Here is a 22,709-nt window from a genome sequence, read left to right on the forward strand (position 1 = left end):
TACATTAGCTGAGATTATTCTGGACTCGTTAGCAATGCTTGCCATGACCTTCTTAATAAAAGCCATGGAAGCAAATTTATCATTAAATTTCATAAATTTATCATTACAAAGAACAAATCTATTAAAAATCAAAAACTGGTACTGGTAGCAGTAATTCTTCTGAATGATTGTCCCACCTTAATAAATTCATCCTTCAGATTTGATGTACTTTCAAATAAACATGTTATTTCTTTTAAGTTAATCTCTAGGAAGTTAAGAAGCTATATTTAAAATAAGACCTAAGATATCCATATGCCACAGTACGGAACTTTAATCCTAACACGTATGCTTTTAAGAAATTGGAATCATGCCATGAAAATCTCCTAGTAAGTTACATACTAGCACAAATCACACTTCACCAAAATTATTTCTCCTGAGTGATAGTATCCATAGGGAATGATTATTTTTCTTTCTACCACCATATTGTTTATCTCTCAACTTTTAGTATCTACTTAGAATCCAATGCTTTTGATTTAATCATTTTACATTCTCTAGAAGAATTTACTTTTGTGCAATTCTTGAGCACTTGGTCATGCTAGCCAAATATAACTTATCATTAAAAGACCATAATTAATCAGTATCTGTGTAAATATATTTTTAAAAACACATTTTAAAAATTTCACAACTTAAGGTATAGAAAAGTAGAATCGGTCTCCTTAAATGGCTAGTATAAGAGGGTTAAGAACTCTAGAAATTGTTCTGTGCCTCAGGTAAAAAGCAAATCAAACCTAAAGGAAGTTATTTTCATCCCAATGCAAGGATGTTAACAAAGTAAATCTTTCAGTCTTCTAGAACATAGCCAAATTGGAAGCTAATTTACTGCTGGTTGATGTCAGAAGCAATCTAACTTGTCCACCACAGAAACCACACAAAGAATATTATTCATAAGTGAACTACCTTGATAAGAAGCCTTCCTCAGAGCATAATTAGGAAATACGATGTCCCAAACCAGAGCTAAAGTTTTAATAATAAAAGACTGTATATTCTCTTTATAACTTTCATGACATAAAAGTAAAATATAACACAAGAGGTCAGATGATTCCAAACTGATGTCACCTCAAAGCAGTGAAAAATAGCAAATTCTTTTTGTACATTGGAAAAAATTGACAATGTTTTCCAAATACAGTTTAGAGAGTCCCAAATGGCATCCCATTTGTGATCCACTTATTCAATCAGTAATTACACAGAACATTACCAAATAATTTTTTTCCAGAATATTGATAGATATTTGCAGTTATGGTTTGGCAAAGATCTCCAAATAAAGATAATATTCACTGTGTCCTGAATTTCAGTCTGGCTCTCACAAAAGCTATAGTAATGCTTTCTGAATTTTGGAAGGTGCTATCATTCTGGTACTCATTTCTCAATAACAGGAATCAAATATCTGTATTTAGTATGCCTACAGCTTAATCAGAGCATTTTTTTGTTCTTAAATCCAAAATATTTTCCTAATTCTTTTTTAGACTTTATTTATTTATTTGAGAGAGAGAAAGATAGAGATAGCGAGAGAGATCATGAGCACAGGGAGAGAGAGAAAAGCAGACTGCCTGCTGAGCAGGGAGCCCAAAGTGGAGCTTACTCCACATGGATCTTTTTACATGGATTTGCTCATTTTATAATCACTGAAGGAATTCTGATGTTAATTCTGATCCTTAGATCTTCCTAGATATTCAGAAAGTATTGAGTTTTTACTTAATTTTTATGTTATGACAATAGTTATCATGCTGACTTTTAAACTGTTTGTATCAACTATTTTTCTCACTAAGAATCCATTTGGAATTTTAATATTTCACAATATGAATTAGTTATATAACCTAATTCAAAAGATACAGCCTGATGTAAGGAAAATGTTTCTTAAACGTAATTTTACAATTCAGACAACTGGATTGAAATCCTGGGTCTTTAACCTTCTTGGGGTGTAATCTTGGGCAATTGATGGGGGGGGACATAATTTGTTTAAAGCACTCTTTAGTATTCTTAGAATCCCTTACTCACTCTAGATTAAATTCAAACTTTTAAAAAAGTAGTGCTGAGGAACTGACTACTCCAGGTAACTCCCAGACCTGGACTCATTCATGACACCATATCTACCTTTATATATTTTTCTTTGTATACTGTTTCTCTGGGGAACAAATAAAAGGATTGGATGGACAGCTAGATTTCTAGCATTAAAAAAAGATGTTTATCACAATACAACTCTCTTGAACACAGATTTCATTTGAACAGCCCTAAATATCTGCTGCATTTTTTTAAATTTTTATTTATTTATGATAGAGAGAGAGAGAGAGAGGCAGAGACACAGGCAGAGGGAGAAGCAGAGGGAGGAGCAGGCTCCATGTACCGGGAGCCCGACGTGGGACTCGATCCCGGGTCTCCAGGATTGCGCCCTGGGCCAAAGGCAGGCGCCAAACCGCTGCGCCACCCAGGGATCCCCATCTGCTGCATATTGAACATGAATTGGGACTAACCCCAAGAAGCAAGACTAAAAGAAATCCCTTCAAATTTTCACTTGATACACCAGAAATCTGGCCCATCCAGAGGTAGCTAGAAAATCACTGAATAGGGCAACCTGGCATGTAGCCATGAAGCATGGAATGACTCTCTTTGATGTGCGGATTTTGCCAGAACTCTGAGCCTGACAGTTGAGTTGTTCATTGGACAATAGTTATTGATGGTCATCAAAGGATCATCAGTACTTATTCACATAAGAAGGCACATTCTGCGCTGCTTTTTAAACTCACATCCGGGATCCCTGGGTGGCGCAGCGGTTTGGCGCCTGCCTTTGGCCCAGGGCGCGATCCTGGAGACCAGGGATCGAATCCCACGTTGGGCTCCCGGAGCATGGAGCCTGCTTCTCCCTCTGCCTATGTTTCTGCCTGTCTCTCTCTCTCTGTGTGACTATCATAGATAAATTTTTAAAAAAAATTAAACTCACACCCATAGATCACAGTCAGAACAATCCTCAGAAAATAAGTTCATGATACAGTTAAACCACAAATTATTAGGCAAAAAAAATGAAGTGTCAACATGATTTACTCATTTTATAATTACTTAGAGAATTACCTGGGTTATTCTGTTCTGATATGAATAAATAAATTTACTTTGGAGATTTCCAACCTAGGAAGTCCTGACAAGAGTTGATATTTGAGAGTCAACTATATAGGTAGGAAATAAGCAAAAATTCTCCTGTGAATGGCACAATCCCAGAGATTGCATGAGAGTGTCAGTCTGGTTTCCACTTTCAGGAAAAGGACTAAGAATGTATGTCAGTTACTTGAGGTAAAACAATTTACTCCTAAAATTCATTGCTTAAAAAGGCCATTTTATCATGACCGTGGATTTTGTGGGTAAGGAATTCAAACAAGATACAGTGAAGATGGCTTACTTGTTTGTACTTCATGATGTGAGGGGACCCACCTTGGAAGCCCAATTCTAGGGGGTAACTAGATGTCTGAGTGTGAGAATATCCTGTGGTGTCTTCATTCACATATCATATGATACTGGTTCAGCCATGAACTTAGGTAAGGCTGTCAACTGGAACACCTTCTTGTGGCTATTTGGTCTGGATGCTCTCATAGCATGTTGATGTTGAGGTATTCAGACTCCTTACTTGGCAGCCCAACATCTCAAAAACGAGTATCCCAGAGAACAATGGGGAAGCTGTGCAGCTCTTTCCGACAGCTTCAAGAGTCATGCACCATCACTTTCACTGAATTCTGTTGTCACAGTCTGTCACAAGTATACCCAGATTTAAGGGTATACTTAGGAATATAGGAATATAAACATTGTCCCTCTGTGGCAAGAGTGTCAGAAAACCTGTTTATTGAAACCACCACAGACCCAAACAGGGGCCCAAGGCTGGGATAATATCAGGGATTTCAGGGCAGATCTTAACCACCATAAGCAAAAGCAAAGCAGAAAATAAAAAAGAAGTCTATGCTTTGTAAAAGACAATGTCAAAGAATAAGACAAGCCATAAACTGGGAGAAAATATTGGCAAAAACATATAAAGAAATATTAATATATCTATATAAAGAAATATTTTCCAAAATATATGAAGAACTCCTAAAATGTAATAAGAAAACAAACAACTTGATTAAAAATGAGCTAAAGACTTGAACAAGCACCTCACAAAAGAAGATATACAGTGGCAAATAATCACATAAAAAGATGCTATATATCATATGTCATCAGAAAAATGCAAATTAAAACAATCATGAGATACTATTATATACTTTTAGAATGGCCAAATCTAGAGCACTGACAACACCAAATGCTGACAAGGATGTGGAGCAACAGAAACATTTGTTCATTGCTGATGGAAATGTAAAACGGTAGTGTCACTTTAGAAGACAGTTTGACAGATTCTTACAAAGCAAAACATATCCTTACCATATGATCTAGCAATTATGTTCCTTGGTATTTACTCAGAGAAGATGAAAATTTACATCCACACAAAAACCCACACACGGATGTTTATAGCTTCACAAACACCAAACTTGGAGGCAACCAAGATGTCCTTCAGTAGATGAATGAAAAAACAAAATATAGTACATCCAGACAATGGAATATTATTCAACACTAAAAAGAAATGGACTATCAAGCTGTGAAAAGACATGGAAGAAATTTAAATGCATAACAATAGCGAAAGAAGTCAACCTGAAATGGCTACACACTGTAAGGTTTTAGCTATATAATATTCTGCAAAAGACAAAATTATGAACACAGTAAAAAGGAGAGTGGTTGCCAGGGATTGTGAGGGAGGGAAGGATGAATAGGTGGAGTGCAAAGATTTTTAGGGTAGTGCAACTACTCTGTATGATACTATACTAGCAGATACATGTCGTTATACATTTGTCCAAACCCATAGGATGTACAACACCAAGAGGGACCCCTATGTTAACTACGGACTTTGGGAGATCTTGATATGCCTGTGTAGCTTTATCAATTGTAAGCAATGTCTGATAAAGAGAAAGAGAAATCCAATTTACATATTTAATCAACAAATATTGATAAGATACATACCATGTTTCTGACAAATGTGAGACACAGAATCAACAAGGTCCCTGTTCTCAGGAATCTCACATTTTAATGAGACATACATAAATACAAATTCAGATATATAAGATGATTAAAATTTATGATTCATGAGAAAAACATAACCTGGTTGGATACTTACATTTTCGGAATTATACTATATAGATAAATAATTTCCACTTGTAGGCAAGTCAGGAGTAAGAACACTAGAATACGCTGAAATCTAAAACAGACAAAACAGACCAGATGAGTGAAACAATGGTTTTCAAGATGCTGGGTATCAGTTAACAAAAGGCAGAGATGTTTGAGAGACATGAAATAAAACAATGTGAGCCCTAAGATTATATCTTGATTGTATCTGCATACTAGCTTTTTAGCTTTTTTTTTTTTTTTTTTTTTTGAGTAGGCTCCACACCCAGGGGCTTGAACCATAACCCTGAAATCAAGAACTGAGCCAAGAACAAGTCAGACACTTAACCTGCTGAGCCACCCAGGCACTCTAATCTGCTTACTATCTTGAAGGATCTTCTAGGCTGCAGTATAGGTGGAGGGAACAGAGATAAAGCCCCAGCAGACTGAGTTGGGGGGCACAGAGCTAAATAAGACTCCAGGGCAATTAATGTAAATAGACTTCACATGATGGAGTACTAGAGAGTAGATATCTGCACTGAGCATTCACACAAGGCTAAAAATACTGTCTGTATCAACCATCAAGACTGGAGAAAATCTCATTTTTCATAAAGCATTTTTCATTTTCTCTATTTCTATAGAGAATTCACAAAACCCTTGTGTCTTAGTGAAAAATAACTAGCCCCACCCAAAGTGTTGCTTGGGCCCTGCCTAACAAATCCTAAAATCAATAGCAAAAACTATCAATCTATTTCCAATAATTTGCTTTCATCCCAGAACAATGCTTAATATCTATTTATAGGGATACAATATCTAGTGCCCAAAAAGATAAAATTCATAAATTCTGTTACTTGATCAAAGATTATAAGGCATGCAAAGAAATAAGAAAATGCCAACCCACAATTGAAAGAAAAAAAATTCAGTTGATCAAAACTGATTCAGAACTGGCATAGATGTTATAATTAGCAGGCAAGTACGTTAAAACAATTATTATTATTGCATTCGATCTGTTCAAAAGTTAAGTAGAAACATAGGAGATTTTTTAAAGGTGCACATTATATTTTCAGATGTGAAAGCAATGTTGTGTAAGATTAAAATACATTGGATAGGATTAAGGCCCAAGTGGGCATGGAAGAATAAGAGATTATTAAACTTGAAGACATAGTCTAGGATATTTCAGAATGAAACACAGGCAGAAAAGAGAATTAAAAGAAATGAAAGAGCATCAGCAATCTATCAAACATGTTCAGGTATAATATTTGTGTAAATGGTGCCCTTAAATGAAAAGATAGAGAAAAAATTGGAAAAATAATGGTCAAAAATTTTCCAAATTTGATGAAAATTATTACTCACTGATCCAAGAAACATAAAAGGCTTCAAGCACAAAAAATTAAAGAATATTACCATGATGCATCATAAGAAAAATGCTCAAAAGCAGTAACTAAATCTTAAAAGCAGAGAAAAAAAGATGCAACATATAAAGGAACAAATAAATTACAACAGATTTCTCTTGGAAACAATAAAAGCAAGAAGACAGTGGAACAAAATTTTCAAGATACTAGAAGAAAATAAATTTATAAATGTAGAATTCTATAAGCACCAAAAATGTCTTCCAAAGAAAGAAAGCAAAATAAAGACTTTATCATCTATACAAAAACTGAAAGAATTTATCATCAGCAGAGTGCACTATAAGAAAAAATTAAGGAAGTTTTTCAGGCACAGGAAAAATGATAACAGATGGAAAATAGATCTACACAATGGAATGAAGAGCATCAGAGCATCATGCCAAATACATGAGTACATGTGTAAGATTTTTTCCTATTCCTTAGTATTTCTAAAAGATACACTTTTCAAAAAAAAAGTGTGGAGTCTATAACATTTGTATAAGTAAAGCAAATTGACTGACAATAGTGTAGAAGAGAGGAAGGAGAGAAATGGAAATGTACTGTATTAATGTTTAATATGTGAGATGGGCATGATTACACTTTGAAAGGAGACCACTGAAATAAATACTCTCCTCCTTAAAGCAATTACCAATTTTTTAAAAATTTTAGCTAGTAAGCCAACAAAAAGGATAAAATAGAATCATAAAACATATTCTATTTATCAAAAAGAAGTGGAAAAAAGAAGAAAAGGAGAATGTCTCCACTTAGGCTTAAAAAATTTAGAATGATAGTTGAACATATATGTATCATATGATCCAACCATTCTTCTCCTAGATATTTATCCAAGACAAAGAAAGCTTATGGTCATACAAAACTACTAAAAATGATTATAGCAGCTTAATTTGCAACAGCCAAAACTTGGAAACCACCTAAGTTGTCCATCCTCAAGATGATAGGTAAGCCAGTTGCAGCATATCCATACAAGAGAAAACTGCTCAAGATAGAAAGTAATGTATATGGGGCATCTGGGTGGCTCAGTAAATATTAGACTTTTAAAAAAGATTTTTATTTATTTATGAAAGACACAGAGAGAGGCAGAGACATGGGCAGAAGGAGAAGCAGGCTCCTAGCAAGGAGCCCCATGTGGGACTCGATCCCCAAACCCCAGGATCATGCCCTGAGCCAAAGTCAAACGCTCAACCACTGAGCCACCCAGGACCCAAGAATCAGACTCTTGAGTTTGGCTTAGGTCATGAACTCAGGGTGATAAGATTGAGCTCCACCTCCAGCTCTGGACTGGCTGTGGAGCCTGCATAAAATGAATTTCCTTCTCCCTCTGCCCCTCACACCACCTCATATTCTCTCCCTTAAAAAAAAAAAAAAGTAATTTGGTAGGGATTGCATTGAATGTGTAAATTGCCCTGGGTAGTATAGATATTTTCACAATATTAATTCTTCCAATCCATGAGCATGGAATATTTTTCCTTCTCTTTGTGTCTTCCTCAATTTCTTTCAGAAGTGTTCTGTAGTTTTTAGTGTATAGATCCTTTACCTCTTGGGTGAGGTTTATTCCTAGGTATCTTATGGTTTGGGGTGCAATTGTAAATGGGATTGACTCCTGAATTTCGCTTACTTCAGTCTCATTGTTAGTGTATAGAAATGCCACTGATTTCTGGGTGTTGATTTTGTATCCTGCCACATTTCTGCAGTGTTGTATGAGTTCTAGCAATCTTGGGGTGGAGTTTTTTGGGTCTTCTATGTACAGTATTATTTCATCTGTGAAGAGGGAAAGTTTAACTTCTTCTTTGCCAATTTGAATGCCTTTTATTTCTTTTTGTTGTCTGATTGCTGAGGCTAGGACTTCTAGTACTATGTTGAATAGCAGTGGTGAGAGTAGACATCCCTGTCATGTTCTTGATCTTAGGGGAAAGGTTCCCAGTGCTTCCCCATTGAGAATGATATTTGCTGTGGGCTTTTCGTAGATGGCTTTTAAGATGTCGAGGAATGTTCCCTTTATCCCTACACTCTGAAGAGTTTTGATAAGGAATGGAAGCTGTATTTTGTCAAATGCTTTCTCTGTATCTATTGAGAGGATCATATGGTTCTTGTTTTTTCTCTTGTTGATATGGTCTATCAAGTTGTTTTACAAGTGTTGAACCAGCCTTGCATCCCGGGGATAACTCCCACTTGGTCATGGTGAAGAATCTTCTTAATGTATTGTTGGATCCTATTGGCTAGTATCTTGTTGAGAATTTTTGCATCTGTGTTCATCAGGGATATTGGCCTATAATTCTCTTTTTTGGTGGGGTCTTTGTCTGGTTTTGGAATCAAGGTTATGCTGGCCTCATAAAACGAGTTTGGAAGTATTCCATCCCTTTCTATCCTTCGGAAGAGCTTTAGTAGAATAAGTATCAGTTCTTCTTTAAACATTTGATAGAATTCCCCTGGGAAGCCATCTGTCCCCGGACTTTTGTGTCTTGGGAGGTTTTTGATGACTGCTTCAATTTCCTCCCTGGTTATCGGCCTGTTCAGGTTTTCTATTTCTTCCTGTTCCAGTTTTGGTAATTTGTGGTTTTCCAGAAATGCATCCATTTCTTCTAGATTGCCTAAATTATTGGTGTATACCTGCTCATAATACGTTCTTGAAATCGTTTGTATTTCCTTGGTATTGGTTGTGATTTCTCCTCTTTCATTCTTGATTTTATTAATTCGAGTCTTTTCTTTTTTAATAAGGCTGGCTAGGGGCTTATCTGTTATGAATTCTTTCAAACAACCAACTTCTGGTTTTGTTGATCTGTTCTACAGTTCTTCTGTTCTCTATTTCATTGAGTCCTGCTCGAATCTCTATTATCACCCTTCTTCTGCCTGGTGTAGGTTTTACTTGCTGTTCTTTATCCAACTCCTTTAGGTGTGAGTTTAGCTTGTGTATTTGAGTTTGGAACAAATAATCTTAAGATTTGTGTGGAACCAAAAAAGACCCCGAATAGCCAGGGGAATATTGAAAAACCAATGCTGGGGGCATCACAATGCCAGATTTCAAGCTGTACTACAAAGCTGTGGTCATCAAGACAGTGTGGTGCTGGCACAAAAACAGACACATAGATCAATGGAACAGAATAGAGAATCCAGAAATGGCCCCCCAATTCTATGGTCAACTAATATTTGACAAAGCAGGAAAGACTATCCACTGGAAAAAGGACGGTCTCTTCAACAAATGGTGTTGGGGAAACTGGACAGCCTCATGTAGAAGAAAGAAACAGGACCACTTTCTTACACCATACCAAGATAAACTCAAAATGGATGAAAGATCTAAATGTGAGACAAGATTCCATCAAAATCCTAGAGAAGAACACAGGCAACACCCTTTTTGAACTTGGCCACAGCAACTTTTTGCAGGATACATCTATAAAGCCAAAGAAAACAAAAGCAAAAATGAACTATTGGGACTTAATCAAGATAAAAAGCTTCTGCTGAGCAAAAGAAACAGTCAACAAAACTAAAAGGCAACCCACAGAATAGGAGAAGATAATTGCAAATGACATATCAGATAAAGGGCTAATATCCAAGATCTATAAAGAACTTATTAAACTCAACACCCAAGAAACAAAGAATCCAGTCATGAAATGGGCACAAGAAATGAACAGAAATTTCACCAAAGAAGACATAGACATGGCCAACAAGCACATGAAAAAATGCTCCTCATCACTTGACATCAGGGAAATACAAATCAAAACCACAATGAGATACCACCTTACACCAGTGAGAATGTTGAACATTAACAAGACAGGAAACAACAAATGTTGGAGAGGATGTGGAGAAAGGGGAACCCTCTTGCATTGTTGGTGGGAATGTGAACTGGTGCAGCCACTCTGGAAAACTGTGTGGAGGTTTCTCAAATTGTTAAAAATAGAGTTACTCTATGACCCAGGAATTCCACTACTGGATATTTAGCCCAAAGATACAGATGCAGTGAAATGTCAGGACAACTGTACACCAGTGTTTATAGCATCAACATCCACAATAGTCAAACTGTGGAGGGAGCCATGATGTCCTTCAACAGATGAATGGATAAAGAAGATGTGGTCTATATATACAATGGTATATTACTCAGCTATTAGAAAGGATGAATACCCACCATTTGCTTTGACATGGATGGAGCTGGAGGGTATTATGCTGAGTGAAGTAAGTCCATTGGAGAAGGACAATCATCATATGGTTTCACTCATACGGGGAATATAAGAAGCAACAAAAGGAATTATAAGGGAAAGGAGGAAAAATGAGTGGGAAAAATTAAAGAAGGTGACAAAACATGAGAGACTTCTAACTCTGGGAAATGAACAAAGGGTAGTGGAAGGGGAGTTGGGTAGAGTGATGAGGTAACTGAGTGATAGGCACTAAGGAGGACACTTGATGAGATGAGTCCTGGGTGTTAACACTATATGTTGGCAAATCGAACTTCAATAAAAAATTAAATTAAATTAAAAAATAAAAAAGATAATGACATGCAGCAACATGAATGAATCTCAGAACAAGCTGAACAAAAAGAATTATACATGCTGTATGCTTCTATTTATATAATGATCAAATATTCAATCAAAACTATAGTGACAGAAAGCAGAGCAGTAATTGCCAGAAGGAGGTAGATAGAGATGCCTTGGGAAGGGATTATAAGGTGGCATTGGAAACTTTTGGTGGTGGTGGACACATTTATCTCCTTGATTCTGTTGATAGTTTCTTAGGTGTGTGCATAGGTCAAGAGCTACCAAATTATACAATTTAAATATGTACAGTTTAATGCATGTCAAAAATAATCCTACATAAAGAGTAATTTAAAATGATGGGAAGTTGTCAAGACAGAAAATATGATAAATGCAAAAAAGGCATAAGACTGAACTTTCAGATACCCAATATTTAAATATCATATAAAAAAGGACAAGCTTACAAGCATTGCCTTGAAGAAGCCATGGGAGAGTGAAGAAGAAAAGAAACAAGTAAAGAGTTTTTCAAGAAAGAGGAAATGGTCAGAAGTGTCAAATTCAGCTAAGAAGTCAGCACAATAAGAATTTGTTATTCCACTGGATTTGGACAAATGGAGAACTTTTGAAGGCTTTGTAAGATTTGCTTTGTTGCAACCACATGGGTGGAAGTCATGCTGGAATGGAATGAGGACTAAGTTGGATGTGAGAAAACTTGTGACAGCTAAATAAACAAGTTTTTCAGGAAGATAGCTGTGAGGGTCAACAAGAGTAGCTGGAGAAGGAAATGGGAGGGTGTGTGCTGTGCTCTGTGTGTGTGTTAAGATGAGAGTACTTTTCTGTATGTTAAAATGTTGAATCAAGGTTCTATTAGAGAAAGAAAAGAGGGAAGTAGATAGGTAGAGTATCAATTCCTCCAAAAATGCATGGAAGAAGAGCTGATGCATAGTGTGATGGACGGCTCATATAGTAGGACTTCTATTTGCTCAGAGTAGTTCTCTCTCTGAATGGTTCCTGGCATATTTTCAGATTTCAAAACTATTTGTAGATAAATGAATTAAAATTGCAGAGAAAATATTTTTTAATTACTCCTACTCCATTTACCCAATCACCAAAAAGTTATATACAAACTTTTTATTACACCTGACCTCTCACATTAAACTTTGCCAATGTGCTATTATACCACAATTATTTTTTTCAATCTAGGATATTTTATGTTAATAAAGCCTTCAAAGATGTTGAGGGGCATGCCAGATTTATTTTGTACTTATTAGTAATCTTGACTATGAAGTTGCTGGGAGGATGGTAATAGGATTTGGATCCAAAGTAACATGTTTTGTAGAGACCAATAGAATTACATTTATAGTACAAAGCTTCCCAGGTCATTCTCCATTAAATCAGATATTTGGTCCTATTCCAGTCTTGATGAAGAAGGTGAAACAAGAATGATAAATTGTGAGACTATGGTTGGTTTTCTTTTGTTTTTGTTTGTCTGTTTTAGGTTTGTTAATTTGGGGGAGGCTGTCATCAAAAAACTCATTCAGACTTCTATTTGCAATAATTATTCAAATTATTTCAACAACCTTTCCATTGCGCTAATAACTTTAGGGAAATGACTATGTCAAATTTCATCTCAAAGAATAAACATTTCTTTGAGATAATAAATCAGGGATTAAATTTAGGCACAAAAATAATTTGGTAAGTGCTTTCACCAGAGTTAAAAAGTACTCCAAAGAGAGAGAAATCACCAAGTCTAGATTACATTGAGGGGGTGCTTTTAAGAGATGCTTTAGAAAATGATTTGCACTTAATTTCTGTTTGTGTACTACTCTGAATTAGAATTTTTGGTCTCAGCTATGAACAATTTGTATTTATAAGAAAAAAAATATCTTCTTAGATAGAAAGGTATTGATTTTATTTTAACCATAAGGTAACCTTGTGTCCCTGGAAAAGAATCACTTCCCACCTCAGATCTCTCTGGAACCCGACAATGAAGTGATAACTACTCCACATCAGCACTGAGAGGATTTCAAACAAAATGTAAAGTGCTCAGCATTTGACATACAGTGAGTGCTCAGTAGCCATGCTCAGTCTTCAAAGCCATGCTTCAGTCTTCATGCCTAGCCATGATGAAGAAACAAAAAATATTAAAGTCAAGTGTTAGTTATTGAGTTGGATAATGCAGTCATAAAGGGAAGCTAATGAAAATGTAGTCCTTAAGTGATCCATCAACCATTTATAATCCCCAGGGGCTGGGTATTTTTCTCCAGCGCTGAAACACAGAGACTTTTAACTTTAAAGGAAAGTTTAGTTTATCTGAAAGAGTGTTTCCAACTTTGGGAAGTCATCCATTTGGGTAACTTGGATTCACTTTGTACAATAATTTTGATATCTGTCATTTGTCCACCGGTTTGTTATTTTTGTAACTGCTAAGGACTTTTAGATATGATCTGGGAAATACATAGTTTGAATATGATATGATCCATTAATTGTGTATAAGTCTCATTTTCAAAAGCTCTCAGTGATTTTTTCCCCTTCTCTTTAGGCCCTATTCATGTAGTGGCAATTGCTACTGGCCAAAAATATAGGAGACCCAGTTGTAATAAAAAGGTCTTTATGATGAGCTGTGCACACTAGGCTGCACAAATATTGTGAGATTCCTTCTTACCATGAAAACTTTGAGAACATTGTCCTAAGCAAACAGAGTACAGTCCTCTTTAAATTTTTATTTTTGGCACAGAACCTTCTAAACTAGGCAGATTTAGATTTTTTTAGTTTATAAATCTTCCCTGACTTTTCTAAACAACACAAGCTCAGTGTGTGCCATTAGTGGCTTGTATCTTTTTCTTTCAAAATTTTCATAAATTTACTACCAAAATAAGTTCATAAATTGTGTTCATCTTTAGATGAATACATTCTATGATTCTTAGGAAAATAAAAATTTAGCACTTGGAACTTGAAATCTGAAGAATGTAGGGAAAATGTTAACTAACCCACCTGGGAAAAAGTACTTGAAATGAAAAACATCTGAATTTGCTAGAAGGTTGTTGTTTGTAATAAAAATGATTTTAGATTTAAAATGATAATTGCTTTCTAAAAAATCATAACAAAAAGCTAGAGGCATCAACTTTCTTAAAGACTTCAAACACTTTTTAATGAAAGCATGCTCTGAGCCTTGCTCCAAGCTAGGAGAAAATATAGTAGTTTTATGTGAGTTGAGAAATGAACATTAAATTGAACAAGTTTAAATAGTCAAATTATTTCTGATTAATCAACGTTTTTATATTTAAGAAAGCATTTCTGCCCCTAAATAAATAGCCTCATATAAATTGTACAAAACCTCAAAAATGTAAAATTAAAAACTACTTTGTTGATGTTTTCTATCTAGAGATGAGAAGATAATTATATCTGCAACATTTCACTAATACAGAGTTCTTTTTCCCCAAGATAAACATAGATGCCATGCTGTTGTCTGTCAAAGACCATTGGGATGAATAACCACTTACATAAAGGGATATCAAGATTTTGAGAGAATTGTGGGGGTCTTCCATATCATAAAAAATAAATAAGTTAAAATCTTTTCTTAGAAGCATAAGAATTAAAAACTATATGTGTATATGTGTATATATTTTTATATATATAGTTGACTTGAAAAACATGGTTTTGAACTGCATGAGTCCATTCATACATGGGCTTTTTCTTACCCATAAATACAACAGATTACTGTAAATGTATTTTCTCTTCCTTATGACTTTCTTAATAGCATTTTCTTTCCTCTAGCTTACCTTATTGTTAGAATACAATATACATTACATATATAAAAATATATGTTAATCGACTGTCAATATTACCAGTAAGGCTTATGATCAATAATGGGCTATTAGTAATTAAGTTTTTTGGGAGTCAAAGGTTATACGGGGATTTTTGACTATGCAGTTGCTGATGCCACTAACCTCTGAATTATTCAAGAGTTAGTTGTATAATGTGTGTGTGTGTGTGTGCGTGTGTGTATATATATATATATATATATATATATATATATATACATATTTTTCTGTAAGCAAAATGCCCTATAGTAGAGTTAAAAATCTGTTAAATGGCTCATAGCAGTCCCATTTATCCTTTGACTAACTGGAGTAAGAAGTGGCAAGCTCTTTTGCCTTCTAAGTTGACTGCCTGAAGTGGTCTTTCTGAGTGTAAAGGAGAATAAATAAGTTCCATATCTTTGCCTAATATAAATTTGCCCAAGTCTGGAAAATATGACTCTGTAATATGTGACATATAAACAAGATAATAAATCATGTATTTTAGATATAAGCCAAATTTAATAATCATGAACTCTGATCTTCTAATTTTATAGATAAGAAAACTAAGATGCCAAAGTTGTTAGTGGTTTGCTATAGTTATACCAGCAATTAATAAAAGAGGTCAGAGTTCAAACACTTAATTTAATATTCTTTTTCTCCATGCTTTATTATTACTATTTTTTGGTTAATCTGTGAGGATTTATAGTTCCAAAGAGCATCAATTAAGTAGGATTCCCTCACCCCTAATAAAAGTTGCCACAAGTCATCACTAAAATTTTCCAAGAAAAAGTAGAAACAATAACACAGAAAATCAGAATTTCACAAGACATAATGCCAGAATCTAGGAAGAACTGGCTTTAGTTATAATATATGCAAAACTAGATTGAGAAAGAAAAACCTTCAGTTGACATTTATGATATATCTTAAATACTAAAAAATGATAATGCTTCATACATTCTCATACCTTTGTTTCCTTAATAAGGGATTCTACTAATTAGAAAACTAAGTATCCAGACTTTTTGTTCTTAAGTACAGAATGTAAAACTAGCATAGTACTTGTCCCTCACCCTTTTTCTGCCTTCTCCACATCTAAACCCCCAATTAACTGACATCTTTAAAGACACTACCAATTGTATAATATTGAATAGAAAACATAGAGAAGACAACGTTATGATCAATATTCTGTAAGAAGTTATCTTCACTGGCAAAACACTGTGAAAATAAAAAATAAAATACAATAACATAACCTAGCATAGACTAGACTGACATTAGTATTGGATGAGTATGATAGCTTTTCATGTTCCAAATGAGGTAGGCTTAGAAAGAAACATTGACCTATTAGAACTAACTTGCATTGGATGAATTCTTACCCCAAAATGGGCATTACTCATACATGTCAATTTGGCATCTAGTTGTAAATCTACAATCAAACAAGTGACAGAGGATGGATCAAGTGCAATGCAATTACAAGTTAACTTCATTTGGGTATAAGCAGAAAAGAAAAAGTGATGTGACATTTATAAATAAATTTTGTAAAACAAAAGACAGGGAATAGGATGCAGAAGGCTTATAGAAAAACTATACCTTTGAAAGTGATCTGCTACACAATCCAGAAATAAATATCACAAAAAGTTTGGGATCCAATATAGATGATAAAAAATCATAAACTGAAGAAATATGAGCACACAGACAGAAAAAGAGGACAGGATAGATTGAAAGGGAGATGGAAGACATGAAAAAGGATGGGACAATGGAAGATAACAAAATTGATACATGCTGGAAGATATAAACAACATAACAGATGGTGTAGAAAATTGAATCTGTATAATAGAAGGCAAATTTTATTTCTCCCAGATTTTAAAGAAAAAAATTAAGTTATATTTGGTAACTATCATATCATGCTACAAATAAAATCTCCATAAAAACATAAAAGGAAAATTTGTGCCACTCAAAATTTCCAAGAATGGCATTGTAAAACTAAAAATTAATAACTAACCATAAGACAAATCTAACTATATGGAAAACAAACCCAATCAGCTTGGGGAAGCCTAACAAAATACATGAGTCTTAACATTTGAGAAAGAAAATCAAAATTGTAACAAAGAAAATGATTATAATTAGAACTACAAATCAAACTTAGGAAATCCATCCAAAGCTTTACTTAGAGGAAAATTCATAGTCTTGAATGAATCTCATTATTAACAACTTATATGTCAGACAAAGGACAATTAAATTCATCAGGGGAAAATTAAGGGAAATAAATCAGAGAAACACATACTATTGAAAAGTCTAATATTTCTTTTATTCTAATATCTGTCTAAATATTTCCCAAATGTAATATTACTTTTTAAATGGTTGGGGACACTGTAATATCAGAAATTAAAATATCTGAGAAACTAACCCTATCACTATAAAAAAAATCCTTTACCTTCCAAATGAGAATTAACCACCATAATATAGCCTATTTGAGGCTCTAATCTCTCACTAGTAAGGGTTACATCCATCACATTGACTGTACAATTTGTGGCCATTTGTGATCTCACAGAATCCCTAAATCATACCTCACTGGCATGAAATTTCCTAAGAATCTACAAGCTTGTCTGCTGATGGGAGTATACTACTTGGCTAAAATAATTTCTTTTCACCCACCAAACACATGATTAGCTCTTTCACACAAAAATATAGCAGTTTGTTTTCAAGTACTAAACCAAGGCATGTTTTGTTTTATCACAAGTCAAGGGGTACTCGAAAGCATTATAGAAAAATTCAAACCTTTCCTTTTATGAGCTTCAATTTTTTTTGGAGCTTAAATAACTGGTGTTAAATGCCAATTAACCCATGCTTTAATTGAGTCATGATCTTTTTTGTTTGTTTTGCAAATGACATATCTGATAAAGGTTTAGTATCCCAAATACATAAAGAACTTATACAACTCAACACCCGAATAACAAATAGTCCAATGAAAAATTGGGCAGAATATATGAATAGAGATTTCTCCAAGAAGAAATGCAGATGGCCAACAGACACATTAAAAGATATTCAAAATCACTCATCAGGGAAATGCAAATCAAAACTACAATGAGATATCACTTTATATCTGTCAAAACAGCTAAAATCAAAAACACAAAAAGCAAGTGTTAGAGAAGATGTGAAGAAATAGGAACCCTCTTGCATTGTTAATGGGAATGCAAATTGGTGCAGCCACTCTGGAAAACAGTATGGAAGATCCTCGAAAAGTTAAAGATGGAACTGTACCATGTTCCAGTAATTGCACTACTTAGTGTTTACCCAAAAATACGAAATATATATATATAGTATATATATACTATATATACTATATATATATATATATCTCATTCAGCCATAAAAAAGAATGAAATCTTGCCATTTGCAAAGACATGGATGGCTCTAGAGAGTATGATGTTAAGTGAAATAAACCAGAGAAAGACAGATGCCATTGATTTCACTCATATGTGGAATTAAGAAACAAAACAAACCAATCAAGGGAATAAAGGGAGAGAAACAAATCAAGAAACAGACTCTTAACTATACAGAACAAACTTCTGGTTACCAGAGGGGAGTGGGGTGGGGTAGGATGAGTGAAATAGGGATGGGAATTAAAGAGTACACTTATCATACTGAGTGCTCAGTAATGTATATAATTGTTAAATCATTATTTGTATACCTGAAATGAATATAACGCTGTATGTTAGATATACTGAAATTAGAGTAAAGCTTAATTTAAAAAACAGTATGATAGTAAATTTGAAAAAAAAAAAAAAGACACCTTCCTTTTAAAAAAAGGAAGAAAAAGAAAGGTCAATTGTGGATGGATTTTCATCCACCAAAGGACAACACACATTTTCTTAAGAGTGGTTAGGCTATTCTAGTTCCTAATAATCCTATAGGCTCTTCCCATGAGGTTTTGGAATATATTATGCAAATTAAAGTTAATCTCCAAATTGGCACAATTCTTTACACACGCTTATGTCTAACATATGTTAGAAAAATTGTCTAAATAAAGTTGATGAAAATGTGGGCATTTTACCAGCTAAAGGCAATGCTGATAGGTCTTAATTTACCTGGATATTATCCATATGTTTTGTAAATGTCATGTTCTTCTCAATACAAAAATTACATTGATTTCAAATTGTATAAGATTCTATAATAGGTTGACATTCTTTTTCTCTGGGACACACAAGATATAATAAGAAAATAACATTTTTCATCATCATCAAATCATCATTTTTCTTTTATTACTGGAAAAAAAGACACATATCACATTCCCTTTTCTCCATCACACCAATCAGAAAATCAAAACAAATAATAATTTGAAAACAATACAACTAATAGGATAGAGATCGCACAATGGGATAAAATAACGTGAAAGTTCACTATCGGGCAGCCCTGGTGGCTCAGTGGTTTAGCGCCGCCTTCAGCCCAGGGTGTGATCCTGGAGTTCCAGGATCCAGTCCCACATCAGGCTCCCTGAATGGAGCCTGCTTCTCCCTCTGCCTGTGTCTCTGCCTCTCTGTGTGTGTGTGTGTGTGTCTCTCATGAGTAAATAAAAATAAATAAAATCTTTAAAAAAAAGAAAGTTGCACTATCATTATTTTAATGAATATATTATTATTTATTCTTTACCAATCAAGGAAACCCCATGCCTTTGAAAATACTCTTTCATTGAGATCTTAGTTAAGCTTGTTTGAAAATATATTTTGAATTTAAAATACATTTATTTAAAGTAATATGGCAAAAAAGTACTAGGAAAATCAGTTTAAATCGAAAAGGAAAGGTGAGATGTTATTATAATATCGGTTTAAAAAAGTGTGGTAGACATTTATATGATCATCTGTATAGTATTCTTACTATTATTTTCATGATTTATCTTCCTCTCTCCATGATGCTGCCACACATATCCCCAACTACATTTCTACATTTCTACCATTTTCTTACATGAAAGTACTACCCTAAGCAAAGCTGTTCTGTTGATAGTTGACCACCAATAAGATGGAATCATTTGAACATCCCAAGCCTTTGACTCACAATTAGTCTATAATTGGGCACAAGATATAAATTGAACAACATTTTCTACTAATTGGTTTGCTTTTTGAACCATAGACATCATCAAGTCTTTCTCAATATGATTCTCTCTCTGTCTCTCTCTCTCTCCTGCTCATATACTGAAGATACCATGTGTGGACACAGAGAAAAGATGGCCATCTTCAAGCCAGGAAGAAAGGTCTCAGCAGAAATCAACTCCAGTGGCAACTTGATCTTGAATTTGCAGCCTCCAGACTCTGAAAAAATAAATTTCTGTTGTTTCAGCACCCAATCTATGGTATTTTGTTATGGCAACTGGAGTAGACTAATGCAGTACTTTTTTTTTTACTTCAAGAAAGATCCCCAAATTGTGTAAACTTAAAGTCCTACAAAACTTGGATCTGGTCTTGAAAGTGAAGGGATTCAGAACAAGTGTCCCTAAAAATGTGCCACTTTGGTTTGTGGACTGTTTTAAGCTGAATGCAATCAAGATCCAGCAGAGAGGCAGAGATATAGGCAGAGGGAGAAGCAGGCTCCCTGCAGGGACCCCAGTGCAGGACTCGATCCCAGGACCCAGGATCACACCCTGAACCAAAGCAGATACTCAACCACTGAGCCAACCAGGCACCCTTCTCATGTCAATTTAATTATTAGACCAACCAGAATAACTTTTTAAGAGTAAAGGAAAAATTTTCCTCCCCAATAAGAGAAAAATTAAAAATAAGGAGAAAGCAGGGTGACAGGTGGGACATTGAGAAAATAATTCTAGTTTCTTTCCCCACCATCATCACTGAGACTGAAGCAGATTCACTATTTTTCCTCAGAAAATTATCAACATCAAATTTAATTCTAGGGAGCTTCAATCTTGGAGAATAAAGAGATTGGAATATTAGCTGAAGTTTTTGTTTCTATTTAACACAATAATCTTCAACAGAGAGGCTAGAGCTCAATAAATAATAAATAACATAATAATAAAATGGTTATATTAATAGTGTTGCATGAGCTCATTGTTTGTGATTGCAGTTCTCATTTTAGTCCCACAATAAACAGAGCTTGCATAGACAGGAATTCATATGATTAAACGTCCTACTTGCAAACATGAATATATTATGAAGTGTTAATGTGATACATTAATAAGTTATGTCATGTGGCATAGATTTTCTATGGGAATATGGAGAACATTTTCAGTGTCTTTTTTTTTTTTAATTCAAAACAATTGATTTTGACAAAGTCTGGGGGGGAGTTAGAAGTTTTAGAGAAAATTGTTTCATACTACAGAGAGCCCAAGATAAAAGGCAGTCATTCTGGACTTCTGAAATACATCTGCATTTTTGGATCTCAAGCTGTGGTATTTAATCTATTTGCAGAATTCATTTATTCAGAAATCCCTAGTGACTCTTATCAGTTATCACATGTCAAACTAAACCCTTTTCCCTTTCTGCATGAAGAAAGCAGGTCACTGAAGACATAAAGTTCCTGTTCAGGAGATGGAAAGTTCTTATCCAGAGAAATTTTCCATTTTTATTATGTTATACATCATTACAGATAGCTACAACCTCAAATGATTTCCCAGTACATTATGTGGCTTATGGTAAAAAATGGAGCCTTCAAAGAATCCTAGTAGTCCTGGAATTAATCAAGAAACACTAGATCCTCTTGGGGGGCCTGGGTGGCTCAGTCAGTTAAGCAACTGATTTTGGCAAAGGTCATGTTCTCAGAGTCCTGGGATCAAGCCTGCATCAAGCTCTGCACTCAGCAGGGTATCTGCTTCTCCCTCCGCCCTTCCCCAGTACGAGTGGGGCTCAAACTCTCTCTTTCTTTCAAATAAATAAACAAAATCTTGAAAAAAATAAACACAAAATCCTCTTAGTGTGTTATATGTCACAGGATCAGGACTCAATAAATATAATCAAATGACATCCTACATTTTCTAGGACTTCACAATATACTAGAGAACATCAAGACAAAAACGAATATTGTTATCCATTACGTTGTGGTAATATAGACTTACACATTCCATGATAATAGATGGTAGCTACACTTGTGATGAGCATGGCATAACATATAGAATTGTCAAGTCCCTATGCTGTACACCTGAAAACAGCATAATATTGTGTATTGACTATACTTGAGTGACAAAAATAGGGCAAATATAATAGGAAAATGGATTTAGGGAAGAATTTGGATGAGCTGTTCCAAAGGTTATATAAAAGTTTGCTAAAAGGTTATATAAAAGTTTGCTATATGGGAATGAAGAATCAGGGAAGAGGACCCCACCACCTACAAAGATCTGAAGGTAAGAAGTACAGTAGTTTCAATCACTGAGCAAATATTTAATAAGAATCAATTATAGGGGAACCTGGGTGGTGCAGCTGGTTCAGCCTCAGACTCCAAGTCTGATCACGCTCAAGTCATGATCTCAGCGTCGTGAAATCGTGTCCTGTGTAAGGTTCCTTGCCCAAGGAAGTGTCTGCTTAAGACTGTTTCTGCTCCTCCCCTCTGCACTCTCTCTCTACAATAAATAAATAAATCTTTCTTTTAAAAAAAAAAAGAAGAAGCAATTAAACATCTGACATTACACAGAGACCTGAGAACACAAAGGGGAACACAACATAATCCTTCCGGTCATAATTGGATTGTCACTAAGGTACCATGTACCTTCCAATCTGCTACAATGATGATAGGTGCATTTTGACACATCAGATAATTTAGAATGTTTTGTTAAAATCCAAGAAGTAATATTTTTAATGTTTTTCTTACTAGATCTTATTCCAGAGTACAAGAGAATATGAACA

At 34.7% G+C, this 22,709-nt stretch overlaps 1 long non-coding RNA gene across 1 annotated transcript in view; it reads left to right on the forward strand.

Annotated features, from left to right (window-relative positions):
* LOC140620006 (uncharacterized) overlaps nt 1-20,206 on the forward strand; it is a 52,407-nt gene extending 32,201 nt beyond the window's left edge. The window contains exon 2 of the long non-coding RNA XR_012019762.1: nt 20,061-20,206. This is a non-coding gene — a long non-coding RNA (uncharacterized lncRNA). The remainder of the gene's footprint in view (nt 1-20,060) is intronic.
* Nucleotides 20,207-22,709: the final 2,503 nt, after the last annotated feature.

Source organism: Canis lupus, chromosome 28, assembly GCF_048164855.1.
Source record: "Canis lupus baileyi chromosome 28, mCanLup2.hap1, whole genome shotgun sequence".
Classification (NCBI taxonomy): Eukaryota; Metazoa; Chordata; class Mammalia; order Carnivora; family Canidae; genus Canis; species Canis lupus.